Genomic DNA, 21,676 nt, shown 5'->3' on the forward strand with positions numbered 1-21,676 from the left:
ACCAGAATTGAGTTTGACATTGAATATAGTTTCTACTGAAGGTGTGTTGATGTCATACAAGTCTTAAGCTTCCATATGCATGTACAGTATATTTACCCATGGAAAAAACCTGCCAGTTGGCTTGGGTCTTTTATGCTTGCCAAACCTTCTGTGTTTATTTACTGACAAACTGCAAGCGTTATGGTTTAAACATGCTCTAAAAATAATCTCAGCAGATTTCAACGGTGCATTTAATCTTCTTTTCAGTGAAACCGATAACTCCAATTTCAGCACAATTTTCATTCATTTATCACTGTTGGTTAAAGCAGCTTTGACTAGCAATCCCTCCTCCTCCTCCACCTCCTCTCCCACTTTCCAAGTTGATGAGTGTTTGTGTCTGTCTGTATGGGAGCTATCAGACACTGCACTGACAAGCGCACACCTTCAAGTACACTTAGTTAACAGTAGCAGTATATGCTGTTGACTATTCTGAAGACTGCCTGAGGTCTGCAGTTTATTTCCATGGTTCGTTAGGTTCAGCAGGATTCTTCACTGTGTGACCTTTTCCTCAGTTAATAATGAAGTAAAAATAGGATTTTGAGCCTATTAGGTTGCCCAGTTTCTCTTCTCAAGACTATGCGAGTATGGCATCTGTTCAGTTTCCATTTTCTAAACAAATGGAGGCAAGAGAACATGCAGAGAAAATGGAGTTCATACCTGCAAACAGACAAACTTTTGACAGAAAAACACCCCAGGGAATAACACACTAAGCAGAGATATGAATGAGATATGAATTATCTTTCCACCCTACCACAGAAATTGTGACAGCATTACAACTATGTAGTTTGCCTCTGATGCTCTGAAACAAATATAATTTTCCTCCTGCCTGCTGATTTACAATAAGCAAACACTCCATACGCTCATGTAGATGCTGAATCAGATAGGACAATTATCCGTCTCAGCTTATCTGCCATCACCGCTCTCTGTCAACAGGGAACGACTTCCTATTTCAAACCTGTCTGTTTACTTACCTGGGAGCTATAGAATGGACATTTTGTCTCACTGTGTTCTCTATCACATTATCACCCTGGCTCTGTTATATTAAATTATACTCTTGGTCTCCATTTCTGTTTGGGGAGAAACAGCCACCTATCTTTATCTTTCCCATCTCACATAAAATTCTCATCCACAGACATTTATAGCCCCTTGTAGACACACAGTACCATCTGTATATATGGCAGTTTTACATGTTAGCATAATCATTCAGTATTTTTTTCTGCAATTTTGTCTCCTAAACGCATAGCATCATTTTCCTCAGCACAAATACTGAATATTGCCAGTCAAAGTAACAAGTGACCTTGTATGATTTAGCTGTTTGATTGGAAGTTGCAAGCACCAAGCTCTTTAGTTAAACATTATATGGCCACATACATTAAGCAATAACTCAGGAACGCCTGGAGGGAAATTCTTCAAATTTGAAAAAAATGCAGACTTGGACTCAAGGATTAACTGGTTAGATTTTGGTAGTCAAAGGTCACTGTGACCTCATGTCCATCCCACTTTCATAACCTCCATACTTTTGCCTCCTAAACACGTAGCATCATTTTCCTCAGCACGAATATATGAATATTACCAGTAAAAGCTTGCCCAAGATTATGATGTTCTTGCGTGCAGTGTTCTCATAAATGTTCTCCAAAATTAGAGAGCTGCTATTCTCTAAAATGAGCATAACAAATCAAAACAGATCCACCCTGAATGATATCTTTGCTTATTGCATCATACCTAACTTTCAGAAAAGCAGCCAATTATCTCATGGCATTGCAACTCCATTTGTAAAGGTCCTTTAAAAAGAAACCCCATCTTAAAGACTTAAAAAGCCATTAAGGACAAATGGACCCAGCAGTGTTACCGATTGGCAGTCCTCCCCTGAAACTGTCCAAACACCGCCCAGTAATGTCACTGCAAACAATGTCTGAGAACAGCACAGCATGGCCATACAGACAGGTTAGAGATGGCAGCTTTCTGCTGTGCAGGCAGATGTTTGTTTGATTCTCAACAGACAGGTAATTACCGATGTGTCCAAATGACCAGGGAGTACAGTGCAATGCAGTGTTTGTGGAAACTGACTATGATGCCAACACAGAAGACATGAGGAAAGATATTCTGCCAACAAGTAACAAGGTGTTCGAAGCACGGGCACGGCAATACAGTGCCAGAATTAGTTATATTTCGTCCCACTATGAGATGTCTTACTCTATGCATGAAGAGCTTTGCATCATACCATGTGTGAAAAGTGGACAAAATACGACATATTTTCAAGTTGGCACAGAAGCATTTACCACAGTAAGCTCAGAGAAAGGCCAGGGGAGTTAGAAATAGTGTCATTAACGCAAAAGAACAGTGGAACCACCTTGTATTGTATGCATGTAATCATCCAGTGACTCCTGACTCCTTTACCATTAAGTTGATTGAGCTGTGAGAGCAGAGGGACGTACGGCGATGTAAAGAGGAAGAATCATGGCTGCATATAGCACAATCCAATGCATTAATTTTCCAATTATTCCCCCGGCTGTGCAGCTTTTAAATCATTTCAGTCGAAGTGAGTCTGATTTTTCTTTTTCTTCCCCTTCGTCTGACTGTTTGACCATGTGACGTTTATTCCCCGACTATTATCTGTTCACCAGCATGACCGTGCTTTCCCGGTCCATCACTGTCAAAGTCCTCGCCGTGTTTGTTCCAAAGGATGACATTTCGAATAACATATTAAACTGTCACCCTGTGTCCCCTCCCCTCCAAATGAGGTCACTTCTATGTTTTCAGCTACAACCGAATTAAAACATTATATTCAATATATGACAAGTTATATCTGATCACAATTCAAGATGCCACCCTGTCCGAAGCCCTCAGATACTGACAGCAACGGTGTTTTCTCTCCTCCCTCTTCCCTCCACAATGCATACAGTTTCATAGTATTGTATCATATCCTCATTCAAAATTTGATCCTTTTTGACATGCCAGCACTGCAGGCTGAATGATGCGTCCCTGGCTCCACATATCTGATTTGTTACCCATTGGGTTCAGGCCCGGGCGACTGTTGCACCACTCGTATCTCACCTCCGGCTGGAACACCACCCCCTGGCCTCTTGCATAAACAGCATGAGTCATTACGCACGGCTGTGACAACCGCCTCTTTTTAGGGTGGCCCTGATCCTATTTTTTTTTAACAACGGCGGGGCAAATAAGTGAAGTGAACTGACCCACTATTTTCAAAAACAGAGCTCACAGGGTCATGTGCGCATGGCAAAACACATGAGACATGTTCACCACTGACCTTGTTTTAGCAGCACGGCTCACATGGCTGTCATACTGGCACTTAGGGTCATTTTTGGGGTTATTTCTAGGGACACAAGTGCATTTTGTCCACGAGGAGAGCTTGTTTTGCACGGCCGGTTCTTGGGATGATTTTTTCTTCTAATTCAGCCATTGTTTTGAGCTTCTGGGTGCTGCAAGGACAATCGAAATTACTGCAGTAGTGCAATTCATTATTCTTTAATGGAAATGGTCTTTTTTTCTCAGAGCATGTGGTCATTTAATGCAACGCGCCTCGAATTTAAAAATTGCCCCTCATTACTTGCATTATTTCAAACTGCATATGAGTCGGCGGGTTTGTGAATGGCAGATGCCTAATTGAACTTTTCGTTGCCGAGGGTGAAATCTTAAAAGGTGGAAATTTCAGTCTCCTGATTCAACCTGGGGATTGAATGTTTACCGTAACTTTGAGCCAGACTAATTTTGTTTTATCGCTTCTGCTCCACCGAAGGGAAAATTCATTAATATAGTACGCATCACAACACTGGTGAATTGATTAAGCGCTGGGAATACGGCTATACATGTCAATTAGCAACGGAAGCCTAAACAGCCTTTCATGTTTAAGCATTTAACTGGGTGTTTCATTGAAGTTTGCCATTATCTCTTTCCATCTTTAACATACTTTAAATCCTTTCCCAATGCATGAGCAGTGTATGATTTAGCTGTTGATTGGAAGTTACAAGCACCAAGCTCTTTAGTCAAACATTATATGGCCACATACATTACGAAATTCTTCAAATTTGAAACAAATGCTGACTTGGACTCAAGGATGAACTGGTTAGGTTTTGGTAGACCAAAGGTCACTATGACCTCATGTCTACCCCACTCTCATAATCTGATGTCTCAGAGGGGCTTGAGCGCTTGACAGAATTTCTTCAGATTTGGCACAAACGTGAATTTGGACTCAAGGATGAACTGGTTAGACTTTGGTAGTCAAAGTTCACTGTGACCTCATGTCTATCCCACTCTCATAACCTGATGTCTGAGAGGGCCTTGAGCCTTCAGGGAATTTTTTCAGATTTGGTACAAACATCAACTTGGGTCAAGGAAAAACATTCTTGACTCAAGGATGAATTGAAAATCACTAAAATCACATTTTTGGCCATAACTCAAGACTTCATATTGTCACCTTGCTAAAATAATGGCCTAAGTCTTTTTTTTAGGATTATTAAGAGTCTTTTTTTTCCCCCTGGGAGCGCCACAACAACGCCAAGCAGTTGAGGTGAATCGCGTGCGTCTGGTGTTGAGGAGGAGAAGGTGTGTGTTTGTGTGTGTGTATGAGTGAGTGACTTGGTGTTTGGCTGCACTTTATTATTAATCCTATTTTTTGCCTAAATAATTTCCTCATGATGCTGGCCACCTCTGGTAAAATTGCCATGAAGCCTGAAAAAAATGACACGGGCCATTATTTTTAAGAGGGTGTCAATATGCTTACACTCAAAATTTCACACAAATGTCAAACAGGATAATATCACCAAGTGATGACATTTTATATCCAAAAAGGTCAAAGGTCAAGTTCAATGTGATGAGATAAATCTCTAAAATAAAACACTTTTATGGCCATTATTGGAAACCATAGCGGAGACACATAACCACAAGGCGGTAATTCTGAATAAAACCCGGTGAAATATATGCAGCCAGTATTGGGTTTTTGAATTACAGACGAAGTGAGCTTGAAGTCTGCCCTTGTGCTACATGATCAACAGCACCAGCAAAAAAAAAAACGGCTCTCCTATCATTGTGTTTTATATTATTATAGTTCAGCATGGCCTCAGATGCTGCTTGAACAAATGAGTGTAGCGCTATCATCACAGTCATGGAAGTTCCAAACTCCACTGTAATCCAGCTTTATCTACTCGTGTTTTGTTTTCCTCTTTTCTCTCTTCTGTCAGCTTCTGCTCATAATTACACGGGGCTTAGTAGTGTTTTGAAAAGTCTTTGATCTGTCTCTTAAGAGCACACTGATTATGCAGTAAAAAAGATATCCAGGCTGGTAGTTTACTTTAGTTTGTGTTGGTAAGGTCATTTGCCAGTGTGGGTTTTTATTTTCTGTCTGTCTGTGTGCTGCAGCATGTGAGCAAGGCTTGGATGCACCCATGCTCTCATGGTGTGATGTGAGGGTATATATATAGCCGAGTGATTGACTGTACAGGTCAGTGTTGAGGGATAACCGCAGTACAGTGCATTAGGCCGACACCAAACGCTGCAAATCCTTTGTCAGTTAATGGTAGCTTAATGCTGTAAGATGGAATGGCACTGGAAATTACAGGATTTTACCAGATTGTCTGTCTGGTAATTGTTGCTCAGTCATCACGGACCACTCTGCTGTTGCTGAGGACCATTTTAAAGATTTTTGCTCAGAATTGTCACGTAGTGTTGCAGTAATGACAAAATAACACCAGGAATGTATTTTTGTTGAAAGCTCAATATGAAAGTTCCTTATTATGAACAGAGGGGAACATTTTCTAACCTGTCACATCTCCTTTCTTCTTACATTCACATGCATTTTTCAGCAGTAGAGTTTTGTATGTTGGAATCAGATATATTTCTAATCAAAGACGCGGCTCTGATAATCCAAAATCGGTCAACAAACCTTATTGATGAAGCCAAATTTTTAGGCATACAGAGCTAATGCACAATCATTTTTAAATTCCACTGCTCTATTATGTCTTGGTTTAATATGGTATTGTAATAGTTGTGAATATTACATGAACACAGTTAAGTTTGACAGTCAGGTCGAATCCAGATTTGCTATTAATCCACAGAATATCCTTTTAAGTTTCCACCATAAGCATAGCATTTGTTATAAACCCATGTGTGCATTTCATAGCTTTTCCCATTTTATATCCCATTGATATTATCCTGCTTCTAGACATGCACTTGGAGCTCACACAGAATAAAATGTGTGTGAGAGAACGCCTGCATCAGATACTGCAGTTTGAGTGCAGCCTCTCATCGAGCTTCCCAAGCCTTCGCCTGTACACGTCATTAGTATCACTCCCTGCTGTGTATGATGCTGGAAATTACCACCATGAAAGAACTCCGTATACTGTACGGTACACCAGGCTGCTGCTGTTTTCATGGAGGACTTCTTATCCTTGGACTGTAGCCTGCGGACATTGTAGCCTTATTATTTTTTTACTCACTTTGTCCCCACTGAATTGCACTTTTCTTTGTTATTTCCTCACTCGCTGTAGTTAGTTGGCTTTGTGCGCTATATGCCTGCACCCAGGTGGGTTCTTGGGGTGGGCTTGATGAATTCACAGGAAGCCTGTAATCCATACGTCAGAGAACATGCAGGCTAGATGGAGATCAGAACACAAGAGAGGATGTATGCTGCGGAGGCTGCCTGTTCTAATCAGAATGCATCAGATCACTCTCATCTCTCCTCTCCTCCTCGTCTTTCCACGGAACATTGTATCTCTTCTTTTTGCTGCTCATTCTTTCCCTCTTTGTTGCTTCCTCTGTGTCTCCCCCTCTCTTTGCCTCCTAGACGCACCGAGGTTTCAAAGCTGATGGGTAACTAGAGAACTCCCCTGCTGCTCTCAGATTCCTCCTAGTCATCCCCAGCAAAGACACACACACACACACGCTACCACACACAAGCAGAACGACTAGAATAAACAGGTGCATGGATTTAGATGTAGCGTTTTCAATCTGCTGGAATGGAGCAGAAATGAATGTGAGTGGAAAAAGACACACGACGAAGAGCGAAGATTGAAAAGATTCATGAACAAAATCAGGCTGAGACCACGAGGCCGCGGAGGGAAAGCAAGGCCATCCTGTTTAGTTGGGATGGGATGTATCATTTTGTTAGCTCAGCTGAATCTCATAAAAAGCCATATGGAAGAAGAGGCGGTATGAGGCAACTTTACAATCAAAAATGTGGACTGTGATGGTTTGAGCATTTTTAAAATCATTAAATGGTTCAAATATTTCATTTCTCATCATTTGTGTTCCTGCTACTGAACACAACAGAGAGAAAGTCCGTAAAAAGTCCCCTATGGAGTTTTAGACCTTTAGTAGCACTATAGAGATGTTTTTCTAAGTTGGTCCCATTTTGTTAATATCACACTAGCCACTGAAGTGTTATTTGAAATGTTATTTTTAACATGTAAAAGAAAAAGTAAATGGCGTCACAATATTCTGCTGATCAACAGGTGGTGGTGAAATGCCAAAACATGCTGCAGTGTGCCAGCAAAGGTAAAGAAGAAAAAGACTGAAAGTTAATGAAAATAGACAATCAATGAACTGATTTTGTGGATTTATATATAATGTTTAACTTGTTTTTATACACAAATGAGTATCAGCTCTCAGTTCAGAAGCAGAAAATGTACCCAGAACATTCCCCTGGGTGCTGCCACCCATAAAATTTCCGAAATCATTTGAGCAGACTTTATACATGATGACATCACAGACTTGGGAGAGAGTTGTCCTTTGTCTACTTCAGACCAGAGTAGTAACATATATGGATTTTGAAAATGGGTTTTCCCTTAAATGGATGCCTTTAATGGTTAAATTTCCCATTAAGCCCAACAGCATACATGACCTCCGACCTCCACCTACTGAGATCAATCATTTCTATCGAAATGTAGTTACAATTACGAGAACCTCAAACCACAAGCTGTGAGTGCTGAAATGATAATTTAAACATTTCCCCTGACCCTTCGGGCTGTCAGGCAGGTGGGGTTTAAAAGGTTAAATATATTCTCTTTGTACAGTTTTTAATTGAATATATGTCACAAACAATTAGCATTATGATCATATTCTGTTTTATGTACATTGTAGACAACATCCAAACTTCAATTGGAAACAGGGTTTTAATAAGATATGTAATATCTGCGTGGTTTGAAAGAGAAACAAGCTATTTGAACTTGCTGCTTTGGCTATACACAAATCTGTTAATGGAAGAAACGACAAATAATGAAGTTTCTAATTAAAAGAACTGTTATTTGCAGAGCTAAAAGTCATGAAACAATAGAATAAGATAGCTAGACTTCATTTCCCCCCTTTGCAACAAAAAATCCCTTCCATCTCTTGTGTCTTTGCCTCTGGGCCTGTTGGAGCCCCAGCTGACTGGGCCCCTACTGCAAAGCAGTGGGGAACACATGCTTTACACGCACATACACCAGCGCACACTGACAACACCACCCAGGTGGGATTGTGTGAGAAGAGTCTCCTCTGTATGCAACCAAACACCAAGTGACTCACTCATACACACACACAAACACACACCTTCTCCTCCTCAACACCAGACGCACACGATTCACCTCAACTGCTTGGCGTTGTTGTGGCGCTCCCAGGGAAAAAAAAAAGACTCTTAATGAATAATCCTATTAGCACATGAAAGGTAACATCTGGCTTGTTCCGAAAGCAGTCATTCTTTTATAGGAGAGCAATTTGTTTTCTGGATGAATGAATCCCCCTCCCAGCAAGCAGGGCCACGGGAGGAGAATGCCCACTTCACCACTCGTTTGGAAACCTTGCTCTCCTTCACCTACTCCTTTCTCACACTCTGACATATTTGCTCAGGAGGTAGGTGGCAGGTGTTGTGCAAAAAAAAAAAGTTCCTAAAAAATGCTATTCGTGCAGGCCCACATTCCTCTCGGTCAGTTCTCTCTGTTGATGCGTGACATCTTTGTGTGTAAAAGCTTTGTCGCAGCTTTGTTCTACCTTTTTTAATCTTCGTGTACCTCTGTATTTGGAGTGATTGTGCACAGGGGTGACATGCACAGAATCCTTTCTAGCGTGTACAGAGCAGTCCTCTTCCTTGTCGCTAGAGCATTATGGGGTGAGGTGCAGACTAATTCCTAAAAATAAAGATTGGCTTTTTGAAGCAGCGGGCCATCACGCCCATCACTCCCGGACGTCCGTACCCGGTTCCCACAGAGGCGGCACGAAGGTTAAAGGAAGACAGGCTGTGACAGATAAAGGGGAGCATGTCATGTCTTTTTTTTTTCTGGAGCATCCTCCATACTTTCATCCCTATCCTGTCATGTTGCACAGTTCTGTTTGCATTACATAAATGAGGCTGTCACAGCAGCTGTACTTTTCATGTCACTCTTGAGTGTCAGCACATAATATCCTTCAATTGGAAGACAAAAAGACAAAAGTCAATATCCTCTCCTGCGATACTCTGCCTATTATTTCGCCCAGACAATGTCTTCTCCCCTTGCTCTATATATCTCTTTCTCTCTTTATCTATCTTCATCTGTTTCCCTCAATCCTCTCCTCACTGTCTGCGCAAAGTGAAATAGAGCAGAGGGGAGATTGTATCACAGCGTTGATGTGAGATAGGGGTGAAGGGGAGACGGAGAGCGATGGCAGGAGGCTTGTGGAGATGAGTGGGAGTGACATGCGTTTCGTGTGGCATCTGAAGGACAGTGGAGATGTGAGGGATCCAGGCAACGCATGTTCTCTCTCTCTCTCTCTCTCTCACCCACACACACACACACACACACGCTCCAGTAATCTGTAAGGAGATGGTGACTTCACCCAGTCCATTAATCTAGATTAGTCTTTAGTTAAGGTCCTTCATCAGATGCAGCCAACTGTCTGAAGCTCAGCTCTCGTTAGCTATTCCTCTGTGCTGCAAAACACTACTGCCTGCCTCTGTACGTGGGACAACAGCTTCATGCAACAATTCTGCAATTTTTTCTTTTGCTTTGGATTCCACTGTGGTTTATGTAACACTCTCTCAGCTGCAAAACTGAGAGGAAATGCAGCATCATGCAAGCCCTTGTACGCAAGCAATGTTTTTGCTCTGCACGAGGAGCCAGTCAGGTTCAATCTAGATCAAAATCTTCTCTGAAACACAAAACTGACCCGCCACATCTGATCAATGTCAGGTGGCTGGCAGCAGTTAGCCCGCCCCCTCCCCCTCATAATCACTTGAGATATAAACATTTTTCAAGTTTCCTGAACTGACTGAATCATCTCTTTAAACTCCACATTCCCCAACCACTGCCTGAAATCTCCCACTTCACCCCGGCAGAGGCAACTAAGCCGAACTAAAAATCAATCTGAGATTTACCTCCTTTCATCTGCCACACGTATTTGATATTTGATCAGCCGACTAAAGGGGAAAATCTCCAGTGAAAACATTCCCTGTGGATTATCCCGGGCTCAGTCCCACAAAGCGAGCAGATCCCACGGATTTCCCACCTCCAGAGGTTATTTGAACAGACTTGCAGTTGCTGAGACTGAGAGGTGAAATAGAGGAGAGGACAAGAGCAGGAGAGAGCGACTCACCTCAGACTGTGAATTACTGACGTAAAGGATGCGTTAGCCTAGATCCCTGGTTTTGCCCATGCATGCCCGTTTCCTTAGTGGATTAAAGGCGAGCTGGACGTGGAGGCTATGCCATGGCAGAAGTTAAGAGGACAGGCAGGCGGCGGCACGCAGGCAGGCAGAGCGGCGGCGGCGGCAGTAGTTGGAATAGTTGTTGCACATCTGCGTCCTCTGATCCAGTGGCGTGAGGTTCCTCTAAACCCCAGTCAGAGTCAACACTCCCCCTCTCTTTTCCTCCTCTCCACCCGCTCTCTCCTCTGTTCCCCTTTTCCTTTTCTCCGCACGGTGTCGGCAGGGGCTCACACTCTCATTCACACATGCACACACACACACTCACACTCACACAGGCACACACACTCACACACACACACACAGAGTGGCTGAACTCCGGACGCCTCAGTGACAGAGCCCACGCAGGCAGAATATCCCCATCGTGCCGCCGCAGTTCTCCTCTCTGGCTTTCTCCTCTTTTCTGCGTGTGTGCATCTGAGTGTGTGTGTGTAGAGAGAGGGTGAGACAGAGAGAGAGAGAGAGAGAGAGAGAGATTAAGCGAGAGGAGGAGGGAGCATGAGAGAGAGAGAGACAGAGAGAGAGAGAGAGAGCAGAGGGAGGAGGGAAGGTTGCAGTAGAGAAAGTACAGCTCCAGTTTTGGCTACATCTGCTAGGTTCATGCATCATCCCTTTATCTCATCATCAGTTAAAGCAGTTTTGTCAGTGACCTCACTTCCGTGGAGACCATTTGCTCATCAAAACTTGCTTTACTTTCTGCGTCAGGAGCAGAAGAATTCAACTTTGAATGCATCTGTTCAGAATGCACTTTTTCCTCATAGCTCTGCAGCCCGGCACGTCTGTTTGTCTTGAGAAAGACATAGATGAACATGTCAATGAGACCTGCCGGTATGCAGGCACCCCTGTGTCTTAAGTCTGGTCCCATTGAGCGAAGCTCGCCGTGTTTTATCAACGCCGAGAGTTCCATCACACGTCTATTCACCTTCTGTCGTCTCAAACTCCCTGAGCCCTCACAGCTTTTTGCTTTGTGTGGGAAGAAGATTCCATCTGCTTGTCCCCTCCGCTTTCAAGAGTTTGTTTGCCTGATCTCATCTCAGCCTTTCATCCATCTGTCATTCGGTTAGTTAGCAGTTAACACCGTTTGTGCAGGAGAGAAACCTTATTTCCATCAGGGAATGTGCATTTTACTCCTTGACTTAATTGGATCCGCGGTGCACCATTGTAGCGTTCAATGAATAAAATGAGGTGGGAGGGAAATGCGACTCTTGGTGCAACCTTGATCATGTTAAAGTGGAGTTGTATTATATGCCTGGTTGGAGGTTTTCAGAACCATGGCTCGCCCTCACTCCCTCACAGGGAAACCCCCTACTTCTGCTTTAAGCCTCAGGTAGTGTGGTAATGAGCTGCAGCTCTCCAGACAGCAGCTGTGGCTCCCGTGTGTTTCTGTGAATTTTTTTTCTTTTACATTATATTTACCAAGGAATCAACCAATAAAATACACACAGTCTATAAGGCATACGGTAAAGATTGGCAAAATCCTTACCCACTGAGCCCCTTGCAGAGTCAATATGTATTTTATTATAACTTTGTGATGATTTTTCTAAAGTAGAATTCAGGTGAAAATGAAATCCATTTGTCAAACCGATGCTCTTATGAAGATTTTTGTTATGTCAGAAAACAAAATAATAAAATCTTAAAAACCTTTTATGGAAATCAGCTTGAATCCACTTTTTTCAGATAGCAGCTGAGATTGAAGCACAGTGCATTCATCTAATTTTAACTAAAAGCTTATCACAATTCTGAGCCATTTTTCTATTAATTGGCCACTTCTCATTGTGCCATCTTGTTTATGCCATGTTATTATTATTATTATTATTATTATTATTATTATGTTGTTGTTGTTGTTGTTTCTCATTAGTCGTATTCCCCAGTCAAATTTTTATAAAGATTTTTATTTATTCATTTATTTTATTGTCATTGAAATTTCTTCTCATCATCATTAAATCCTGCATGCAGTTATGAAGTCCTTTCTTGTTATTATTTTTCATTTAATTTCATTTATTTTTCACTTCATGAAACAGGATATCTGTCATATTCGTGAGCCTAAATTATTGAACCCTGAATATAAAGTTTAAAAAATTACATTTTCACGTTAGTATGATATAATTTCAATGACTATGCACATTTTCAGCTGTCTCAATATGATTTAAACTAAAAAATTGAGATCAAAATGTATTTGAGTATCATGTTTAATTCAATTGATGATGGAAATACTTTATGTATTGGACATATTTCTGTCTTAATACTTTATTGGCAAAATTTGAAAAAAGGTCCTTAGTTAGATTATATGTTAGTTAAATCAATAAAATTATAAAATGTAAAGTCTGTTCTTAGCCACGGATCATAATTTTGAATAACAAATACTGAATATGTCATGCTAAATTACATGGAGATGTGTATAAAATAGATATTTGTTTGGATATAAATGTTATTTTCCATTTAATGTTTGAATGGATCAAATGTGGAATATCAATTTTAGAAAACTGCATATTTCACCAAATGTGCTATAAATTTGAAGTCACAGTAACAAATACTCATAAAATGTATTTAAAAAAATGTATAAAAACAGGACATAAATTGTCAAAATCAAAAAATATATATATATTGTATGAATTATTTTTCCCAGTCCGTCATTCTTGTTACAGTTATGTAGTCAGAATTAAAATAAGTAATATATCTTCATAAGGTAATTCTAACCTTATAAAATCATTAGTCCACCTTTATGATTTATAGCAGAAGAAAGTAATAATATTTCATTTTTCTATTAAAAATCCAAATACAGGGTAAAGTGTCAGTGTCCTCAAGAGACTGATCAACAACACGTATGATTGACAGCTTGACTGCTAAGTAGACAATTGAGGTGCAGCCAGCAGAACAGCCGATCCAGCTGTGAAACAAAGTGCAAAAACATTTTTAGAGACGGGAAGAGGAGGAGTGACTGAATTACAGCTGAGTCTCAGGTTCACTTCACACCTAAATCCATTAGACCTCCTTCCCTTGTTTATTCCTCTCTCCCTGCGTCACCGCTCTCTCAGCCGAGCCCTTTATGACACATGTGAATAACCGAAAGTTTTGTAATTCTTTGTTCATCCCCCTTGTCTCATCTTGCCTCTCCACGATGTGACATAAAATACCCCTGCTCCCTCGCTGACTGACTGCGCCTTCGAGGTGCTGAACACCGCGCTCACACTCTCAACACAGTTTTATGAGCCTGGCTTCTTGTTTCGGAGTGACAGTAACACATCTGCTTCACAGCCTTGTTATTGCTCTGCCAGCCGGCTATGGGCTGCAGGTTTGACACGGGAGAAAGCTGAATAATGTTTGTAAAGATTTGACCTTGGAGCATGTCGGTGCTCGGCAATTGTTTAAGCTCTGAACCCAGGTTAATGACATTTATTTAATGGATAGAAGTCCTCTGGGAGGTAATGTCTACTGTATGTGGGGCTGGAATGGGCTTTGCTGTTTTCTTTTATTGGAATCTGCTTGGCAATGTGCTTATGTAAGCAAACTGTTTCTCAGCTGGATAAACCGGGTGGCAGCGGACAACTCACTGGAGTGACTCTCCTCTATTGATTTCATTACCTCAAAGCCCAGCCCTCAGGGGACTCCGATTTGATGTCCTTGTCCCCCTGTATGTATGCTAAACCCAGTGCTGCGGTGAAAGGAAGTTGCAGACCAAGTCCTCTATTTATGGTGCTGTGCAATTCCACTAAAGTATCTGTACTGTCATTGTCGAATACAGGCAAAATGGTAAAGAAATCGTACAAAATATAACAATATAAGGAATATTGCAAAGAAAAAACTGACTTTTTCCCTTGGCTGAGGTGAAACGGAGAAAAAAAATGAATACAAAACTTTGTATCATTCTGCTAACCATTGTTATATACCTGCCTCAACCAGAAAGTAAAAAAAAATAAAGAATGGAGACAAAGGGGTGCATAACTGCAGTAGTTAAAGTCCAGTTGGGACTTTTTCCTCCTCTCACTGTCACCATAGCAGCTGATAAAAACACCACACACTACATGTGGATCAGAATTGACGCATGAATTCATTAAAAAACAAAAATGCCATCTTACATGGGAAACAGTAATGAAATCCACTGATGTATTGCATCATTATTGCATTACTGGGGCCTGATTGATTGTGTAATCTTGTCACATTCTCTCGAATCACATTTAAATGGACAGGTAGCATCTGTGATTTGACTGCAGAGTTGTTGCTGATAGCAGCATAGGGCTGTTCTTCTCATATGAACACTGCTCTGAATTACCCTTTCATACATGCAACTCATCATTTCAGATGCATTCTCACTTACTGGAAATACTCTTTATGCAAGGGGTGCGTGCATGACAGGACATTGCACAAAAGTTTCTAATTTGGTTATAAACAACCAAGTAAGCTTTCCACAAAAGCTTTCAATTAGCATTTTGCTAGCGTGTTAGCCTGCCACACAATTACAGTAATTCTGTCTTCTACATTTTTGTTAATGTAGTTATAAGCCAGAATAGAAGCACTTACTTGATTGACTTGAATTGACGAGGTCGAACCAATGACAATCATAAATTCCATGTAAGTCCAAGTCTCTACCTTTATACCTGACAAAAAATACCCATATACTTGTAGGGTACAGAACCACCATTGCCAAATTGAGGCTTTTAACAAAATTTTGGGTAACGCTTTATATTAAGGTCCTTGTAATAACCATTAATTTACAAGTAATAAGGCCCTTGTAAGTCCTTACAAGATGCTTATTAACATTACTGTGTGTTTATAAGCCTATATAAGTGTTAATAATGACATTATAATACAGCTAATAGCAGGCTATAAGAGATTTATAATAAGAACATTAATAAAAGCCTCATGAGTATCTTATAATTCTTCATAATAGCATTACAAACATCCGTAACCCACCCATTATGTCTTTGCCATGCCTTTATTAATCTTTTGTTTGCTTATTGATATTAAAATATACTTTATTGCTCATTTATTATAAGTTAACTATGCACTTGTTAACAGTTAACTATGCTTTTTGCAGCTAAAGGGACCTAAAGCGAGAACAATGCCTTATTACTTGTTAATTAATGGTTATTACAAGGACCTTAATATAAAGCGTTACCAAATTTTGTTACAGGAATATGGCTGATGCAGCAAAAGTATCTTAATTCGAACAAAGTTGCAATTTTAACAAAGATATACATGGTTATAATGCAGAGTGATGGGGCAAAAAAGTGGAAAAATGCAAACAATACTGAGGCCTCTCCAGATCACCAGAGATCAAATACAAACTGCCTCCAAATCTAAAATACAACCTATGGGTATGTAGCTCATATGCTGAAACTTTCATGGTTGTCATAAAATGTACAATTGCTTTGTTTATTGGCTCCACTCAAGTCTCTTGCCGTTCCCTTGAATTTGAAGTTCCAAATTCTCCTCATTTCTCCAGTTAGACATTTTAATTTCCCGTCTTGGTGTAAATGATTTCTCTTCTCCACATTCGGATGTTTGTATTTTTCCAGTTTCCTGCCACTCACCTGATAAAAGCGGTCATCAACACGCCAGATCGATCGCAGTAAATTCTCCGAACAATGACTGGCTCTATTCACACCGTTTTTAATGTCTGGCACATTGTCACATCCAACTCCTCGAGGTAATTACTAGATAAGTTCAGGGTTTTTAGTTGCATGTGTGAAAACTCCTCACACTGCTTTTTCACGGCTCATATTGCTGTCACACTCCTGTCATACAGTTAATTGGCTCTACATGTATTTGTGGAAAGGAAACATAAATTAAAACGATAAATGATTGAATGCACCTAACCACCTAAGCTGTTCTTAAACTACAGATTCCCAGATTACATGCAGTTTTTATTTTAGTAGCCTCACTGCCGCCACTCCAATCTGTCCCCTGAGCTCCTGAGTGCATTCATCCACACAGAGTACATTAGAGTGTTGAGTGTCATAGCTGTATGGAAGCGAATTACTAGATGGTGAAGAGAGCTGTCGGTTTATTGTAGCTTAGATCTCTCAGCAATCATGAAAGAGAAAGGGAAAATTTTGTGTGTGCCTGCATCCGTGTGTGTGTGTCGGTGTGTATTTCAGCTGACAGGCTGATATGATGTGTCTGCTGCACTGCCCCAGCAAGTCTCCGAGTGAGAGGCAAAGCTGAAAATGTGCCTAGCAGATACGTCAGCGAGAGTCTGTCCCCCATCTGCTGCAGTCTTTTGGTCTTTTCATCAAACGTATGTACAAAGATGGCTCAGAGTCTGTCCAAAAAAAGCATCCAGAGTATAAAGCAGGTTAAAACAAAGTAAAGCTCAGTTTGCCTGTCATGCAAGTTATATGAGTGTCCAAATTTGATGGATGGGGTTAAAGATGAAGGAAATATCAACTTTCATGATACCTGTTTGTTTTGAGCTAATCTCTATAAACAGATATCTGCATATGAATGCTGAATCTGTCAATCGTTTGGATCAGACGCCGGCTTTGGTTGTGTGCAGGTAAACAGTCCACATGGAGAGCAAAAGAGGCTGAAATGCTTTCTCGGAAACCACTGAATATGATGCATTTTATTAATTTTTTAAAAATGCATTTGGATCCACGTGATGATATCTTTTGTTTTGTTTTTTGATCAAATTTTTGTTTTATTTTAAAGAAAAGTATGGGTAGTAATGTGCACATGTTTACAAAAATAGATCACAAAACAAATATTCACATACCTGTACATATGCTTATATACAATGGCATGTGAGTAAACAACTAAAATAAAGTAACAGTAAAAATAATCGTAAATTCAAAGTCACAACCCCAAATATAACCCACCCACTCCCTGGATCCAGAACTCCAAATCCCAGTCAAATATTACACCTGAAGCCCACGAAGAATAGTTAGAAGTGAACTCTGAGCCTTTGTAGCCGACTCTTTGGCTCCATGGACTCTGGCTGTCCACTACTCCAAATAACCAATGTCCAAATACAGATATGGAAAAAATTATTAGACCACCCTTTTTCTTAAATCGCTGGTTCGTTTTAATGCCTGGTACAACTTAAGGTACATTTGTTTGGACAAATATAATGATAACAAAAATTCCTCAAAAGAGTTTAATTTAAGAGCTGATATCTAGCCATTTTCCATGGATTTCTTGATAATGATTTTGGTTATTATCAAGAAAACCATGGGAAATGGATCGATATCCACTCTTAAATTAAACTCTTTTGAGGTATTTTTGTTATCATTATATTTGTTACCAGACATTAAAATGAACAATAGATTGAAGAAAACTAGGGTGGTCTAATCATTTTTTCCATGACTGTATGTCAAAATCCATGCTCGGAAAAAGAAAGTGAGCGTGGAGGTTTCCAACATGTGGCCACTAATATATTCACAACTATAATCCAGCCAATATTGATATGATCATATCTCTTTATAGCGATTAATCAGACTGTAAACAAAGCACACAGAGGAGGATATATTGGCCAGGATATGCGTTATCAATGGTCTTTGCCCACAAAGGCTAAACAGTCATCCAACCAATATCCAATGGGTTAGGGTCAGATGTGGGTCATCCCCAACCACAATATTAAAGCTGACCTTTATTGGCTATCTGCATATCGTACATCAATTCATTATTGACTTACACAATCCCCATCGTTCTCCAGTCCATCCACCCAAGCTGCCATAACAACCAGGCAATGGTCAGTAACATCTATTTCCCTTCCTGTGAATGATGTCTGCTTGGCATTGGACACACTTTGGGTTTTCTTTTGAGAGAAGGTGGCCTTGGCTCAATGGGGTTTCCTGTGTAAATTAAGGTGTCTGTTCGAGGAAGTATAATGCTTTGATGCATTAGAGTGTGAAAGTGTTTCCTCGAGCTTGTCTAAGTTGGATGCTGTCCGAATGAATGGCATAACGGGTCACTTTCATGGCTGGCTGCCCAGGTTTTCCTTGCTTATTATTTATCCTTATGTATTCGGAAGTGTTTATCTGGTCGTCACAATGCATTACGCCAAATTCTGCAGAAGGATAAAATGAAGTGTGAATGGTTTTTAGCTGGCCCCAAACAGGTCCTCCACTCATTTCCATTGGCTGACCCGCCTGCCTGACACCTTGTTGGCCCGATGCTGGAGCCAAGTGGGCTCGCTGTTGAATCCTGCAGCGGTGGCCAAGTACCTCGCATGTGTCAGCTCTGCCTCCCTTTGACAGGCTCGTGTGAAAAGTGCTCAAGTGCTGCTGCCTCTCCAGCCTCTCTCTGTGTGTGTGGAGACAAAGGAGATAGACTGATGGATATTACAAAAGACACAATAAACTATATGGTGCTTTTAGCACAAACAAATAAAATGATTACAGCTCCTATAAAGCATAACAGCATACCAATCAAGCATGACTTTGTAAATAAATAATATTTAATAATATTTTCATGTGGCGAATATCATCCATCCTATGAATTCTGTTTTCCATGTAATGGAAATGGTTTTTTACAGTTCTGCACTGGGTTGCGCCGCTCTCCAGCCTAGTTTGAACCTAATTACTAATTTAATTTCTCAAAAAGAAATGGAAGTTTGGTCTTTCGACCCCTGGACATGGCAGTTTACGTGTCAAAGTGTCAAAGTATATTCGGGCAAGATACTGAACCCCAAATTGCTCCAGATGCCTGTCAAAATCAGTGTATGACTGTGTATGACTTTTAACATACTGATGAGCAGGTGGCAACTTGCAAGCGTTGGCCAATATTGTGAATGTGTTCGTGTGTAAAGGTAGCTTGAGTGGTTGCTATGATTAGAAAAGTGCTATACAAATGCTTTCCATTTAGCAGTTTACCAGCTGAAATAACCCCTAAGTAGACATCAGTTACAACTTAAACAAAACAGCTCTTAGAAAGTGTTAAAGCCTTCTATAAAATAGCAGCTGGCATCGCATATCATTATCAGTTATCTGGAGGAATGAGGTTAGAGCAAATAATTCTGAATAATTTTAACCTAATCATGTTTATTTTATTTTTTTTAACATATTTATATATTGTCAGCAAACATCACTCCTGTGTTCCAGTGGCACATTGTGTTAAACCACGTTTATAGTGTTGAAAGGCTCATTGATCATTAAAACACCTGAGCATTATGTTAACACAGCTGAAAACTGTTTGTGCTGATTTGAGAAGCAATAAAATGATCCTTCCTCAGGCTGGTTGAGTATCTGGAGGTAAAGTTTGAGAATTGTTCATGTTAAAATTATTGTTTCTACCCTGTAAATAAAACAGTTTGTTTTCATGGGAAACAACACAGACATTTTCTGGGTGACCCCAAACTTTTGAGCGCTAGTGTATGTAAAGATTTTTGGCTTATGTAATGCCTAATAGCAGAACACAGCTGATTGCTTTGAACATATTATTGTATTTCCACACATCATTAATTGGGTAACAAATACATTGTTTTTTTTAATGGGTGAGTTCTAGTTAGAGAACATCTTTATAATTTCTTTACTCATAGTATTCAGGAACTGTTCATGCAGTTTAACATTCTCTTATTGCGTGCTGTTTGTTGCCTCTGCTAGCAAAACCCATGATCATATTCTCAATGCCCCCCCTCCACACCACACTCGTATTGGTGATAACTTATGTTTGCATAGCGGGAGTGTCTTCATCCCTCTCAGATTAAATGGCATAGTGAGCATGTGAGGTTGTCTGTGTGCTTGTGTAATTTCCGCTGTAATGAGCCAGCAAATTCATATTTCATCAGGCCCGAAGCTAATAGAGAGAAAGAAGGAGTCATTTTTGTCCCTTTTGGTCAACCCCCTCCTCCTCATCATCCTTCTCTGTGCGCTCATGTCAGTTTTCTCTCCTCCTGAGATGGGTTGAGGCTCTCAGTCGAGATCTCTCCAGAGACCGGCGTGCCATTTCCCCATTGGCTTAATTAAAGCCTTGAAACAATGCTCTGTTTATGGGGCAACCCTTCACTACTAGAGCAAACATCCATTTTTTGCTTCTCTGCTGTCAGGCACTAAAGTGAGATGAATTATCAGAGAGATGCGAGCTACAGAGCGGCGTATGATGGATCTGGCCCTGCCCTCTAATCACCGCTTTTTCATTTCCGCTAAGATTCTGCCTCATTTGCTCTCAAGCTCAAGATGGATATGGAGGCAGGAGTTTCAGGAATCTGCAGCTTCTGGACTCTGTGATACATATCAATAGTTAAGTTTCTGTTTATTGTTCAGCCTGAGAAATTGTTTCAGCAGATAGATGCCAGAGATGGATGAACCACTCAAGTGGTGGCCATTAAATTATTAACTTCCATAAATATCTTGAGCATTCTTGTGTCCCATCCTTCAGGTGATTCATCATCTCTAGTGGAAGCTCAATGATTAATCGGGAAAAAAAAGTGTTGCTCGTGGATGTATTTGAGGTCATGAGCTTCGACACAAATTGCTCCCTTGGATCCATTCATGACAAACGAACAATCGTGCATTCTGTGTTGCGATTTCGGAGGATTATTAATCATCATTTCCACTAACAAACTCTACAAATGATTGGATTTGCTGACAACATGACTTTTCCATTTGTGCTGATCTTAGCCCAATCTTTCCATTTTTGGCCCAAAAACGTAAAATGATCTAAGTAAAGCTTCATTTTTCCATTTTGTATCTATCCAATGATGTTGTTTTTAACATAAAGTGCACATTAGACCCCCACAGAGCTGCGAGTCTTGCTGATTTCTGTTTGTTTGAGTGTCACATTTTCTCTCTATTGGCATCACAGATGAAGGAGCTCCTTGTTTGTGTGATTTAATTCAAATAAATTCAGCCTTTAAACCAGAATACAAACAAGTCCTGACACGCAGGAGGCATCACAGAATCAAACTTAAAGTAACCTTGTACGTTCAAAGCAAAAAAAAACAAGGCCAGTTGTCTCAGGAATTCTTAACCTTTTTGTTTCTGTTTCTTGTGTCTGTTTGTATTGTTTCCAGTTGGTATTGTTTGGCAGA

The 21,676-nt window shown here is 40.5% G+C and overlaps 2 protein-coding genes across 3 annotated transcripts in view; one reads left to right on the forward strand and one right to left on the reverse strand.

The window, feature by feature from the left end:
* LOC131960068 (inhibitory synaptic factor 2A) overlaps nucleotides 1-10,886 on the reverse strand; it is a 35,217-nt gene extending 24,331 nt beyond the window's left edge. Inside the window, exon 1 of the mRNA XM_059325285.1 lies at nucleotides 10,600-10,886. The gene's annotated coding sequence lies outside the window, so the exon portion shown is untranslated. The remainder of the gene's footprint in view (nucleotides 1-10,599) is intronic.
* dock1 (dedicator of cytokinesis 1) overlaps nucleotides 1-21,676 on the forward strand; it is a 244,084-nt gene that overhangs the window by 134,992 nt on the left and 87,416 nt on the right. The gene's annotated exons all lie outside the window — the stretch shown is intronic.

The sequence above is a fragment of the Centropristis striata genome, chromosome 21 (assembly GCF_030273125.1).
Source record: "Centropristis striata isolate RG_2023a ecotype Rhode Island chromosome 21, C.striata_1.0, whole genome shotgun sequence".
NCBI lineage: Eukaryota > Metazoa > Chordata > Actinopteri > Perciformes > Serranidae > Centropristis > Centropristis striata.